General features: G+C 47.0%; 1 protein-coding gene across 1 annotated transcript in view; it reads left to right on the top strand.

Annotated features, from left to right (window-relative positions):
- Positions 1-6,210: 6,210 nt before the first annotated feature.
- The window catches only part of LOC119437740 (sorbin and SH3 domain-containing protein 1-like), a 266,626-nt gene continuing 259,995 nt past the window's right edge, over positions 6,211-12,841 (top strand). The window contains exon 1 of the mRNA XM_049660831.1: positions 6,211-6,481. The gene's annotated coding sequence lies outside the window, so the exon portion shown is untranslated. The remainder of the gene's footprint in view (positions 6,482-12,841) is intronic.

Genomic DNA, 12,841 nt, shown 5'->3' with positions numbered 1-12,841 from the left:
CACATCAAAACTCAATAATTATCACAGTGTCAATAAGAAAGTTGTATAGCAACATGAAAAACTACCAATACAGCTTTCTGTTGCTCACTACGTGCTCCATAAAAGTGTTTTTCTGAGCGTGAAAGAAGCCCGCAAATGCACGTAAAGTGCCTCGAGCGGCCAGTCGCGTGGCAATTCTGCGTGTATTCGCGGGCTTCTTTCACACTAGGAAAAACGCATTTATGTAGCACGTATTGAGCAACAGAAAGCTGTATCGGGAGTTTTTCGTGTTGCTCTACAACTTTCTCATTGACACTTTGATAATTAGGACAGTACTTCTCGAGTTAGATAATTAATTACAATTACTTATTTAAATGTCAGTAACGAAAAATTACTGGCGCCTACTCTACTGTACTGGAAACAATACGCACTACATTTGCTTCGCGTAACGCCGTTCCTCTCTTTTTTTATCGTGCTATGTGATAGCTGGGACACCCTATATATATGAAAGTGTGTGTGTGTGTGTGTGTGTGTGTGTGTGTGTGTGTGTGTGTGTGTGTGTGTGTGTGTGTGTGTGTGTGTGTGTGTGTGTGTGTGTGTGTGTGTGTGTGTGTGTGTGTGTGTGTGTGTGTGTGTGTGTGTGTGTGTGTGTGTGTGTGTGTGTGTGTGTGTGTGTGTGTGTGTGTGTGTGTGTGTGTGTGTGTGTGTGTGTGTCAATAGCTGACGACAGTTGCAGAATTTCCATCTGAATCTTCAAGGGCAAGCCTTGCTGTCGATGAAAGAACACACATTTTGAGAATTTACTCTCGACCCCTAGAAGTATACGCAGTGCATTTTATGGTGCCTGTCCTGTGTGTGATTCTATCAACGTGCCCGCCATTCTGAATGTCACTAGCATGCACATGTGGGGCCGAATTTATACAGCTTTTCTTTAGTAAGTGCCCTTTGTCAATAGCTGACCAATTTCGCTATTATTTTCAGCATCAGTATTGGCTGGAATTTGCTCTTACCAACAATTCTAGCTTACGAGCCTTTGGCGAATGCGGGCCATGTGGATTGATTTATCGCGTCAGTGTGCTTGTCGTTGGTGTCACTAGTTATCTAATCGTGTGCTGTTACTTATACGTGCCAATGTTACGTGCTGAACGAAATGGCCAGCAAAAATAAAGCATCCGGGGCCTAATCGATACAGCATCGCGCGTTTGTGCCGGGTGACCGTAGTTCGATGCCACCATCGATGCCTTATAGGCGTGGACCAGTGGGAATTAAGGACGTCCGGCTCGGCTGCGGGAGGGGCGTGGTTTGATCCCCACCGCCGGGCACCCACCGGTTTATTGTTAGACGGGTACAAGCAAAGCAGCCCCCCATGACTAGGCGTCTGGCTTTCCAGAGGTGCGTTGCTTGGGAGAGATTCGTTCAGACCACTATGCTTGCTGTGCAAGAAGCAAGACAAACAATACACGAATACCCGGTTCCATGCCGCCAACTTGCCAATAGGTGTGTGTGTCCTCCTGAACGTCTGGAACACCCGTTGTGGCCGAACACCATTGCGGGAGCGCGCTTGTAGCTATTTTACTGGTAGGTACCCGGCGGCAGCACTCCTCTGCCTTCCACAGCAGCGGTGCGTGCCCGACTATTTCACTGAAGCTGTGGTGGGAGAAGGGGCGCCCAGAGACCTTCGCAAGTCTCGATAGGGCCCCCTTTCGAGATGACAATCCATATAAACAACCCAGCCAAGTCGTGCTACACCGAAAAAAAGGTGAAAAGGAGGGCCGAAACGAGTTGAAACGGGAACTTACATACCCACTTACCGCAAAGCGCCTGGTATGAGGCAAAAAATTCTCCTCGCATTAAAGGTCTCAAGAACGGAGACTTTATTTCACAGATGAGTAGGAACGCCAATATGATTGAAATGAAGAACACCTTGCTCTATTTTTCCGTCGTCGAGTGAACTGCGCAGACATTTCGCCGATCTTTCATCTTTCTTCGATTCTGTGAAGCTAATGGCTTGCACGGGACGAAAAATAGACGCGCCGTGTGCCAAGTGCGTTCAAAACGTCGCTAGGTTGCCCAGAACGGCTTCATTCGCCGTGCCTTCTCTCGACGGATGCGACTGGTTGTGTTGCGCTGAAATGATGCGAAGATTTGTGGGTACACAGGCAAAAGGTGCAACACACACGCGAAATCAGCGCAGTGCATTCCTCAGACCATAATACGAATCTTTACTAACAAAGTTAGTCAGCCTTGCAGGCTGGGAATAGCTCGCGTCGGACAGTTTCCGCTGAGCCTGATCTCGCAATGTCTATGATGGCGCAATTTAGCTGAACTAGCAGGAGCACTGCACTTGGCTCGCTCGCACCTTGTAGACGTCTGTTTCTGCAGCAGTGCAATTTTGCTTTCCCAGCCAAGTGCAATTTTTCAAACGAATTCTTCGAGGCGAAGCTATCTTCAGCCTCCCCGGGCATCGTTCCGCAGGGTCTCCGTCGTTTGCTGTGTTTTCCATACGTGAACGGCACTTCCAGCGTTGTGAAAACATTGTGTACTCGTTGCGCTATTATTATAATTTTTTTTCACTTTCTCTATATAGCACATGTGGCTTAGTCGCCACGATTGTTAACTACTTTGCAAGGCTATCCGTTTGAGCTACGGTCTTTTGTTTTGCATGCATTCCTTTAGAGTCTGAGGCAAGAGAGAGAGAAAAGTCATAAGGGAACGGCAGGGAGGTTAACCAGGCTGAGCCCGGTAGGCTACCCTGCACTGGGGAAGGGGGAGAAGGGATTGAAGGAGGAGAAGGAAGAGAGAAGTTCACAGTTCAATCAAAACATACATCAGTCTGAGGCAAAACCCCTACTGTCGCTACGGCCGATATGAACTGCGCCCTTGAGCCGTGAGCAATGTCTGCAGAGACATGTAAGCCCCTCTGTTGTCATGAAAAACTTCCAATTTCTCGAATTCTTACACGCTATTTATTGCAGGTCGCGGTTTTTGACCTATAGGAGTGCAATCGCGCCGTGACACACTAAAAAGTTTCGCACCCAAAGGCTGCTACACGTTTGTTTCATGGCGAACACCTTTACGCTTAAAGCTATAAAAATTTTATTGCACACGACAGCGGGCTCAAAGTACACTTTCCAGATAAAGCGTGACTGAAACCTGTGTGTGATTTCTGACCACCTAGTAGGTAGTTAGGTAGGGTTAGGTGCGACCGAACAGGAGAGGTTAGAAGCAGTACGAGTCGGGCTCCTCCATTTCACTTCTATGCAAAAAAATATAAATTTGCGTTTAATATAAATAAATAAGAAGAAAAGAATAATCATATTAATAAAGACACTTTAGCAAATGTAAACACCACACTAACAGATACAAGAAAGGAAAAAAGATGAAATGTTGAAAATGAACATGAGTCACTGCGCAGTAAAATCGTCCCTAGTATTTTGAGCACATGTCCGCACTTAAAAAAAAAGAAGAAAAAAAAAAGAACTTTTTCACTCCACTGAAGGCTGTCCTGTCAGGGCCACTATCTGGCCATGGCCCAAGTATTGTCCCAAGTGACACTGAATGATTGCCCAGAACCCTCTGTGCACCGAAATATCTGAGAAGGAAGTATGACAGGGATAGCTGTAATAAAGTTTATTTCATGCAGTTTTCGTGTTGTCTATCGCAATTTTGATCATGTTTATTACTTGCGACAAAAAATTGCGAAGAAAAAAAGCTTCGTTTGTCCCCATCAACGATTCCATCTTAAACCCTTAAGAGTGTTAACCATGGAGCACGCCAAGCACCCTTATATACACCCCGGCATATAGGTGTGAAAACATCATACTCCAGAGTGACAGTCACCTGTATCAAAACACGTTCTCTTAATGCGAAAAAGGAGAGACAAACACATCCCGTCTCACCAAAAGATGCCGCCCCGCTCGTATAGGCTTCAGATGGCCATAGTATTATACTGCTTCGAAAATTTTATGTGTCAATTGACCTTGTCGCCTTATTTCTGATTTCGGACTAAAATCTGTGCATTAGAAGTGATGCGTTGTGCGACGCACCCAAAAGGGGTTCATGGCAAACTCCTTTGTGCATGTATGTCTAACGCCGTTTAGTGGTGGGAGTATGATCATAAAGCGATCATGGCGACAGTTGTTTCTTGTGAACGCAAGCAGTTGATTTCTCGTCAATGGCAGAGCATGACACTTCCTCGTTTCATTGCTTTCGAGCTCCTTGTAAAGCTGGCGGTTAACGTCATCGGCGGCGGCACAAAGTGGGAGCTCGCGCAATATCTAGAGAGAAACTAAGGACGCTGAGCGCCTTAGTTTTCGCATACAATCTCACGATGAGAGGCCGAATAAACAGAAGCCCAATTCACACAGCCTTTCGCGCGTAAGAAATGTATTCGCTTTTGCTAATATGTTTGCCATCACTATCATCTGGTATATACTTGATCTTATGAAAAGTTCTAACTGACGAATAGCTCTGTGAATACAGACACAGAAGTAGAATGTAAGCAGTATGATCCGCTGGTAAAGGGAACACGTATATAGACTGTGCCATCCATTATCGCTGAAATCGGGATACAAAATCCTTCAGGCTAATTTCTTATGTGTAAACGTACGTCCGATTGATTACATCAGCCAGCTATTTCTGTCAAAGGCGAATAAATATTCCAGCTGGCTTTACGACCGGTTAGCTGTTCCACGTAACAGTAAACCATACTGTATGCGCATTGACCGCCTGTATAGCCACGTCTCCATCACGTGAGAAAAAAGAAAGGCTTATAGCGTTTGCGGCGCATATTCACTGGTGGGCCAGACGTCTAAGCTTCCGCGGTAGCCCTCACGCCTCGACGCAGCGCTGCATTGTTTTCTAAGTTCTCTTCTTCTGAAATTATCTTTTCAAACAGCGACGCGTGAGAGTGTTAATGAAATTCACGCAGCGTCCTGCGGTCATAAAGACGCGTCTGTTTCAGTGCTATTTGCGCCATTCGTTTTTCCTTCTATGCCATAATAATTGCTAATTTGAAATTGCTTTGAGCACACGTGCGTTTATTTTTTGTTTTTTTGATGTCCTTTCGTATATGCGTATCGACCCATTCACTGTTTACAAGCAGGCACCCTGGGCCATTTCCAATTGAGTCTTCTAAGATAACCCACTAATTTAGTGAGCGAAGAGAGTATGCCTGACATGCCGGCAGTTCTGTTCAGAATCTGATGAGTTAATTTCATAACTTTACCTTAAAATCTAAAATTTTGTGAGAAATTAATTTAGCTTACCATAAAATACATGCCCGTGTACTCATTAGCCGCATTAAGCACCCCCTAAGTAAGCCGCACATCATATGGATGGCCAGTCAGGTGCTACACCACTACGGTTTGCAAAACAAAACTACCCTGCGTTAAACATTTGGTCCACACAACAGGTGCACCTGAGCCGCCTGGCCGTACAAGCATTGAACTAAACTGAACAGAATGTGGGTTCTTACGTGCCAAAACCACGATTTTATTACGTAATGGGGGTGCTCCAGATTAATTCTGACCACCAGAGGATCTTTAACGTACACCCCATTGCACGAGACACGGTTGTTTTAGCATTTAGCTCCCATCGAGCTGAGGCCGCCGCGGCCGGCATTTGATCCCGCGACCTCGTGCTTATAGCAGTGCAACACCATGGCCACCATGGCACCAAGGCAGGTGTACAGCGACTGATGCATCGAGTATGCGACAGAGAATGCGGGGCAGCGGAGGGGCACACGGGACGAGCACCCCCCCGCACTCGCTCTTCTCCCGTTTTCTTGTCTTTTCTCTCGGTGAGGCGTGAAGGTGGATCGGGTAAACACTGCACCGGTTGGCGCGACAGTCCGCGCATGCACACGGCGTCGCGAGCTGTCAACAGAAACCGGATGGCGCCCGGAGTCCCCAGCGCGGAGCGTGCAACCGGGCGGCAAGAAGAGCCCGCGCCGGGTCCCGGCAATGGGCCAAGGCAGCGCAGCCCGCGACAGGCCTGTGCCGCTGAGCGCGCGGCCCGACCCGCAGCAACGCCGGGCCAAAACAGAATCGGCCTCCGAAAACGGGGTCGGCGGGTCTCTCTTTCGAAACCATGACGCAAGACGCTCCCGGCCGCGGCTGCGACTCGAGCAGCGCCCTCAGCTCCCTCCGCCCACTTTTCCACCCCCGACATCTCTCTTCTTCTCTCTGACTACACGGTGGCAGGCAACGATTTCCAGAGCGAGCGAGCGTCTCTCGCCGCTTGTGGTTTTTTGTTTTTGACCCCGGCGAGCAACAGCCACCGCTGACCGACCGCCAAGGGTGTGGCGTGTTGCTGTCGTGCTCTTCCGGCGCTCGTTGCCTGGTTGGCTGTGCCGCGAGCTCGAGACGTGCCTCGAGACTTGACTGACCCTGACCGCCGTGCACCAGTGGATTACGCGACTGCCCCCCTCCACCGTCGTCGTCGACTTCGATATCGAACACGTGCGCGACGGCCAGGTGGCCCGAGGTAACCTTGTGAGAAGGCGAGTACTTTTTTTTATGTATATGTTCCTGCCTTCTTGTCATACCCGTTTGCCAAAAGCGTTCCCCTACCTGACCATATGCGTACGGTGGAGTATTACCGACCGCGAGGCAGGACAAACAACAACGTAACAGCGTTGCGCTTGTCTACCCGAAGCAGACATTCATCGCAAAGTTTCTTTAATGGTACTGACGGCGGGCTTCAGGGCGCAAACAAGTGGATGGTCTACGACCACCACGCCACCTTGGCGCTTGTTCTACTTGTCTATCTTATTGCGATTTCAACATGAGTTGCCCTTTAATGAAGGGTTCACGTGTGATCAGTCTAGATGCGCTTCGTCTGATAACGATGCGCTATATAGAAACCACTGAAGCGTGCACCTCTCGATGACTCTCTCTGTCACAGTTCTGTAAGCATTCTGAACTTATCGAAAGCAGACCGGCCCCTCATAGCACGACCATGTTTTCTTTTTCAGTCTCACACGCGGCGTCGATTAATCTGATTATCTGCGGTAATAGCACCACCAGAGAGAACGACGAATATTAGAATTGAATGGGTACAGGATTGGGGCGGTAAACCGACATTGGTGCCGTTGTCGGGACCAGCGCTATCTTGCGAGCAACTTTCGACTACCAATATTTTAGTACACTCTATTTCGGCGATGGGTTTTGCACATGGCCCGAATTCTGGCGGCGACTTCCGGAGTTCGCGAGAAGGGGAGATCGAGCTGCTTCCCAAAACGTGTATAGCGTCTGTCCATCATATCGTGTAGCACACGCCTCGCACGACGCGAAAGTTCCATTCTTGCGGAGAACGTATACGATGGAACTTGCTCTTGCGAGAAGAAGCAACTCGGATGTTCTCCTGCCTTCTACGCGACAAGGAGAAGTCGCTGTAATCCTTAATTAAGCAAGGAGAAAGTGATGCCAACTTTTTCGCTTACTCTTTGTTCCCTGTGGTGTCACGTACCCGCCGGGATGGCTCAGCCAGCTAGGGCGTTGCGCTGCTGAGCACGAGATCGCGGGATCGAATCCCGGCCGCGGCGGCCGCATTTCGATGGAGGCGAAATGCAAAAACGCCCGTGTGCTTGCGATGTAGTGCACGTTAAAGAACCCCAGGCGGTCAAAATTATTCCGGAGCCCTCCACTACGGCGTGCCTCATAATCAGAACTGGTTTTGGCACGTCAAACCCCCGAAAGAAGATGTGGTGTCACGTGGCCTGTATACATATATGCACAGCCGCTCGGGGACGATGCATCAGCATAGTTGGCAGGCATCCAGAATAGCTCTTATGCCTAACTTAAGCCCGAGCATTCTTCACGTGGTACTTGTACGTGAACAAAAACGCTGCATGAAATGCGCACTGAAAGGTAATCTTTCCTGGAAATGCCTGTTCACCTAATTTCGCACTGTGCGCAGACATGAAATCACCGAACTGGAAAAAAAAACTACTGGCACGTGGTTTGGTTCCCTTTTGCTACGTGTCTTTGTTTTGTAGTTGTCTCGCCAATAAGTTGTGCACCATGTTAGTAATAGTGGTTATGAGCTACCCCGATTGGCCTTCAGCGTATTCTATCTATTCCATTGCGTGCTCTATAACTGCAGCTGTGCCAACTTCCACAGCACGCTGTGGTCCCCGTATCCAGAAATATAAAGGCGATTGTGCTGTTAATTACTACTTCGACGTGACTACCGTGTGACACCAAGATATTGCAACAAAAAATTGTTCAGTACCGATATCCACGCTGAGATAAGCATACATGGCCTGCCTCATGTGAATACTTTGACTTGTATTATTCTCATCGTCATATATGCAAAACAGTGTGTAATCGTACGTTTGCCGCTAGATGTTGCACCACGTGTTCTTGTGTCAACTGCTGGGAGCAGTGCGTTGCCATTAGTCACCTCGAGCATCGACGCGGCGACCATGTGAGCAAGGCACCTTGCGCAACATAACCCACGATAGAAAGCGCACACATCATTTTGCTGATTCCACTGACCTTCTCATTTAGCAGAGTACTTCTTGTGCTGTATTGGTTGTTTGTGAAGATCGCAAGAACGAATGAAACGCTATCATTTGAACAAGCAACGCCCTTTCCGTGCAGCACCATCGTTTTGGCAAATCAGAGACCCAATGCGTTGTATGGGATCTTTCCTTCCCCATTCGAAATTATTTCTTTCCGCCCACCGCGCACATATACTGTTGGCGATGCCAGTTCAGTAACGAATTTAGAGCCAAATGAATGCAGAATTAGAAGCGTTACAACATATACTCCCAGGAAAATAAATGGCTGTAACACGAAAATTTTCAGTGAACCTCTTCGAGCCTGCGGTTCGCGACACATCGCCTCGTTGCTAATTATTCCATAAACCAGAGCAGGGCGCTTAAGTAAGACATCACAATGCTTAAGTAAGCATTGTGGTGTCTCGTGTAGTCTTCGAAGAAATGGCGTGTGCGTGTGTGTGTGTGCGCGCGCACGTCTGTGTGCTGCGTGCGTGCGTGTTGTGTACGTGTGGTTTGTGTGTATCTTCATATGAAGGGGGGCTAAGAAATATTTTAGAGAAATTAACCGTTTTCTTTCTTTTTTGCATAACAGTCGTAATAATCATGTCAACGCTAAATTTGTGACAACCATTATATTCTTAATAAAGGAAAGGGGAACTGAATGAAATCCTCGCCGTGGTCGCTTGAAGGCCACCCTAGCCACCGTTGTGGATCAGTAGTCGCGCTGCTATAGGTCGTGGGATCGAATCCCGGCCGCGGCGGCAGCATTTCGAGGGGGGCGAACTGAAAAAAAAAAGCGACCGTGTACCGTGCATTGGGTGCACGTTAAAGAACCACAGGCGGTCAGCATTAATCCGGAGTCCTTCACAACGGCATGCCTCATAATCAAATCCTGCTTTCGGCACGTTGAATGCCAGGATTTATTTTTTTATTTTTTGAAGGCCACATCACACCTTCTGCGTGGCGTGTGCTGTGCTTTACCAGTTGAGTTGGTAAAGCATATCTTTCTACCACTGAGCCCCAGGAGTTTAATCGGTGCCACTAGCGCTCGGTTCCATCCAGTATACACTCAAAAAAAAAGTTTACACTCCTTGGGTCGTATCTTGTGCGCAAACAATAACCTTCATCTGCCTTGCTTGCATTTCCTTTCTTGAAAACTCAGCGCTCACTACTTTCCTGGCGAGAATGCTACGTCACGCTGATAACGCGCAAGCCTTTCGTGACTAGGGCCGCGATTTTGTTGCGATGCCTTATGACTTATTCTATACTATAGTCTTATCATCCACCGCTCACGGCCGGCTGATCCCATTCGAGTGTTTTAGCTGAGCGCTTGCTGCCCGCTCCGCTCAGACCGGCATATGCTAGCAAATACCCTACAATCGCTTAGCGGGAACGCTATTGCGCTTGCGCACAATGCTCATACCGGCAGCGGAACGAAGACCGCATGCCTCGCTCCGCTACAAAGCCGACTGAGCGGAGCGTGACAGCGTGTCTACTTGGCCTCTTCGTCGTTTTGCAGCCGAGTTGATAGCGCGTCGCTCGCATCTCGGCAAGACGCGCTTATCAAATGCGAAATCTACGCAGTTACCTGCAGTATCTCAGAGCGTGAAATCTGAGCGGAGCGGAGCGTAAGCGGCGCTCTGCTAAAACTGTCTATTGTTAACGCGAGCGGACCGTCGCTCTGACCACTGACCAAGGACGAAAAGGCATTAGCATCGCAAAGGCATCGCTACAAAATACCGGCCCAGATGACGATTATTGTTTGGGGACAAGATATGACCCAAAGGTGTAAATTGTTTCTGGAGTGTATGGCATGCATGACGTCATTGGCGCCACATTGGAGCAACGTTCACTGCATATATGCACAGCGCTGCTGGAGATAAGCTGGAAATAATTGCATCGTGTTAACACACGGCTTTCTGCCGTGCAGGTGGTCGTTACATAAGATGGCCGCGATAAATTCAGCGTACGCCATGGACCTACAGTCTATGTCTCAGCTAACGTTACACATGCGGCTCAACAAAAAGAAAAGGAAAAAAAAGAAAAAAAAGATTTAAATACAATGGCTTAATTCATTATAAGACCGGCGGTGTTCACTCGTCAGAGGTCTGACGACCGAACACCGTAAATCTTTAAACCATAACCTGCACCGTGTTTTTTAAATCTCTCTTTTTTTTACTTCTTCTTCTTCTTTGAACAGCTTGGCTACGTTAGCCGGGAAACCCAATATATGCGTGTGGTATATATGGTTTCGATAAAATAATAGTCTAAACTTGACGAGATTATTCTCTCGCGCTAATGTTCTTACTATTAAGCACAGAAAAAGTGAGCACAACCGGCTAGGATCTGCGCAGTGAATCGCCACTAACAGCACCACATGTCGCAAGATATCGCGTGCCAAACTACCGCTGCCTTGTACACTATACTCAAGAAGACACTTGCTAGGCACTCGCAAGAGCTGTACGCTATACCATCGAGCCACGCTATAGTAAATCGCCTAGGCCCCCAGCGCGTTTTCTACTGTACAAACTTCGTCACAGCGTTAAAATGTCTCTGTCGGCTCCAACAACTTTGGTAGTGGCGACTTCGCTAGATGTTAGGCGTGATCCGGCGGTCGCCATTTATACAATTACAGGCCCTCTTTTCAAGATTAAATCAATTCGTTATGCGATGGTCTTTGTTTACTTCGAACGCTTTCTTTTAAAGCGTACACAATTCACCTAAATTACGCCACTACACATAAATTATCTGCCCAGGCGTACATCATTTGCAAGAAAGACCAGAGCAATTCATTCACTAATTAAAATAATTACATTCATTATTTTTAGTAATGAATGTTACAGCACAAATTTATAAGGAAGAGTTGAAGAGAATCGTCACAAGTCTAGCGGCGTGTTCCTAGATTTCAAAATGGCCATGTGTATAAATGTTACCGCTGCCGAGTGGTTCGTCGAATTTACCTAATTACGCACACGGGACCATATGTGTGTATACGAAAACATTGCTGCAAAACCACCTGGGCCCTTAGCAACGCTGCTAGCTATGGGCACATGCAATTCATACAAAACATCATTGCAACTCAGTTAAAAGGTAATGTGAATTGAAAGTGCACATTTCTGTAACATAAACAAAATCGTTATTGCACAAAATGAAAAATCAACAAATAGCAAAAACACGAATAATATTACACCATTGAAATTTATTCATTATGGACTATAGCTTGCTTAGGAACATGTGAAAATTTCGCGCTCCCTTTTATCAACATTAAAAGGTTATTCCATATTTTTGTTCCTATTTGGCTTCCCTGCGCCTACCGTGCAGGTTAACAGGTGGAATCTTCAACTTTTTTTCTTTTTTTCTTTACAGCTTTGTCCTTGCGTGTCTAAGCGGCGCGATGAAATGGTACTTGTGAGGGGCTTGTTGTTTAAAAATACATCATGAATTGAACGTGTTGTTTTGAAGTCCCTAGCAGTGAGGAAGGGGATAATTTCAAGTTTTTTAATAGAGGTGCTGTGTGTTCCGTATACCTAGAAAAAGACATAATTCGAAGCGCTCCTTTCTGCAGCCCAATTACCGGATCTAGGTAAGACGCATACGTATGATCACATGTCTCAATACAATAAGTTCAATGGATATGAAAAAAAACTGAAGTAAATCAGTCTACATGCTTGAAAATGCCGACGAAAATTTGGTGCCGAAATAGCAGCACCAAATTTATTGCTGCTGCTATTTTAGCTGTATTGTACAAAAATGTAATCTACTTTGTTTAAAAAAAGTATTTAGTTTAACGATTCAAAGCATTACTAAAGTATTATTGCGCAACAAAAGGACATGGACGGCAGAGAAGAACACAAGCACCAAGCGCTTGGTGTGTGTTCTTCTCTGCCGTCCATGTCCTTTTGTTGCGCAATAATACTTCAGTAATGGACTACCAACTTGCCCGGAATGCTGCTCTCATTAGATTCAAAGCAACTCATCCACAAGAGACAACGTACTACTAGGCTCCGGGTTAATTTACGCCGTCGGGGTTCTTTAATGTGCCCATAAAGCGCGCTAAACGAGCGTTCTTTCATTCAGCCTGAATAGAAATGGGGCTACCGCGGCCGGTAAACGAACTCGTGACCTCATGCTCAACGGCACAATGCTGCAGCCACTGAGCCACCGCGTACACCTTTGAGCTTGTATTTGAGATCAGTGGCGAAGTTTCTTTTTCGTTTTTTTTCTGATGCTGCCTAGAAACACTTCAACCTCTAAATGTCTGCGTATGGTGAAAGCGGCCGATGACTGAAGTCAATATTTGATAGATTCTCACCTATAGCGCCCCAGCCTTTTGATGCCATTAGTATTGTTTTTCTT

This window comes from Dermacentor silvarum, chromosome 1 (assembly GCF_013339745.2).
Source record: "Dermacentor silvarum isolate Dsil-2018 chromosome 1, BIME_Dsil_1.4, whole genome shotgun sequence".
Lineage (NCBI taxonomy): Eukaryota > Metazoa > Arthropoda > Arachnida > Ixodida > Ixodidae > Dermacentor > Dermacentor silvarum.
Note: the sequence above shows the minus strand (reverse complement) of the source record. Positions and strands in the feature narration are given on the sequence as shown.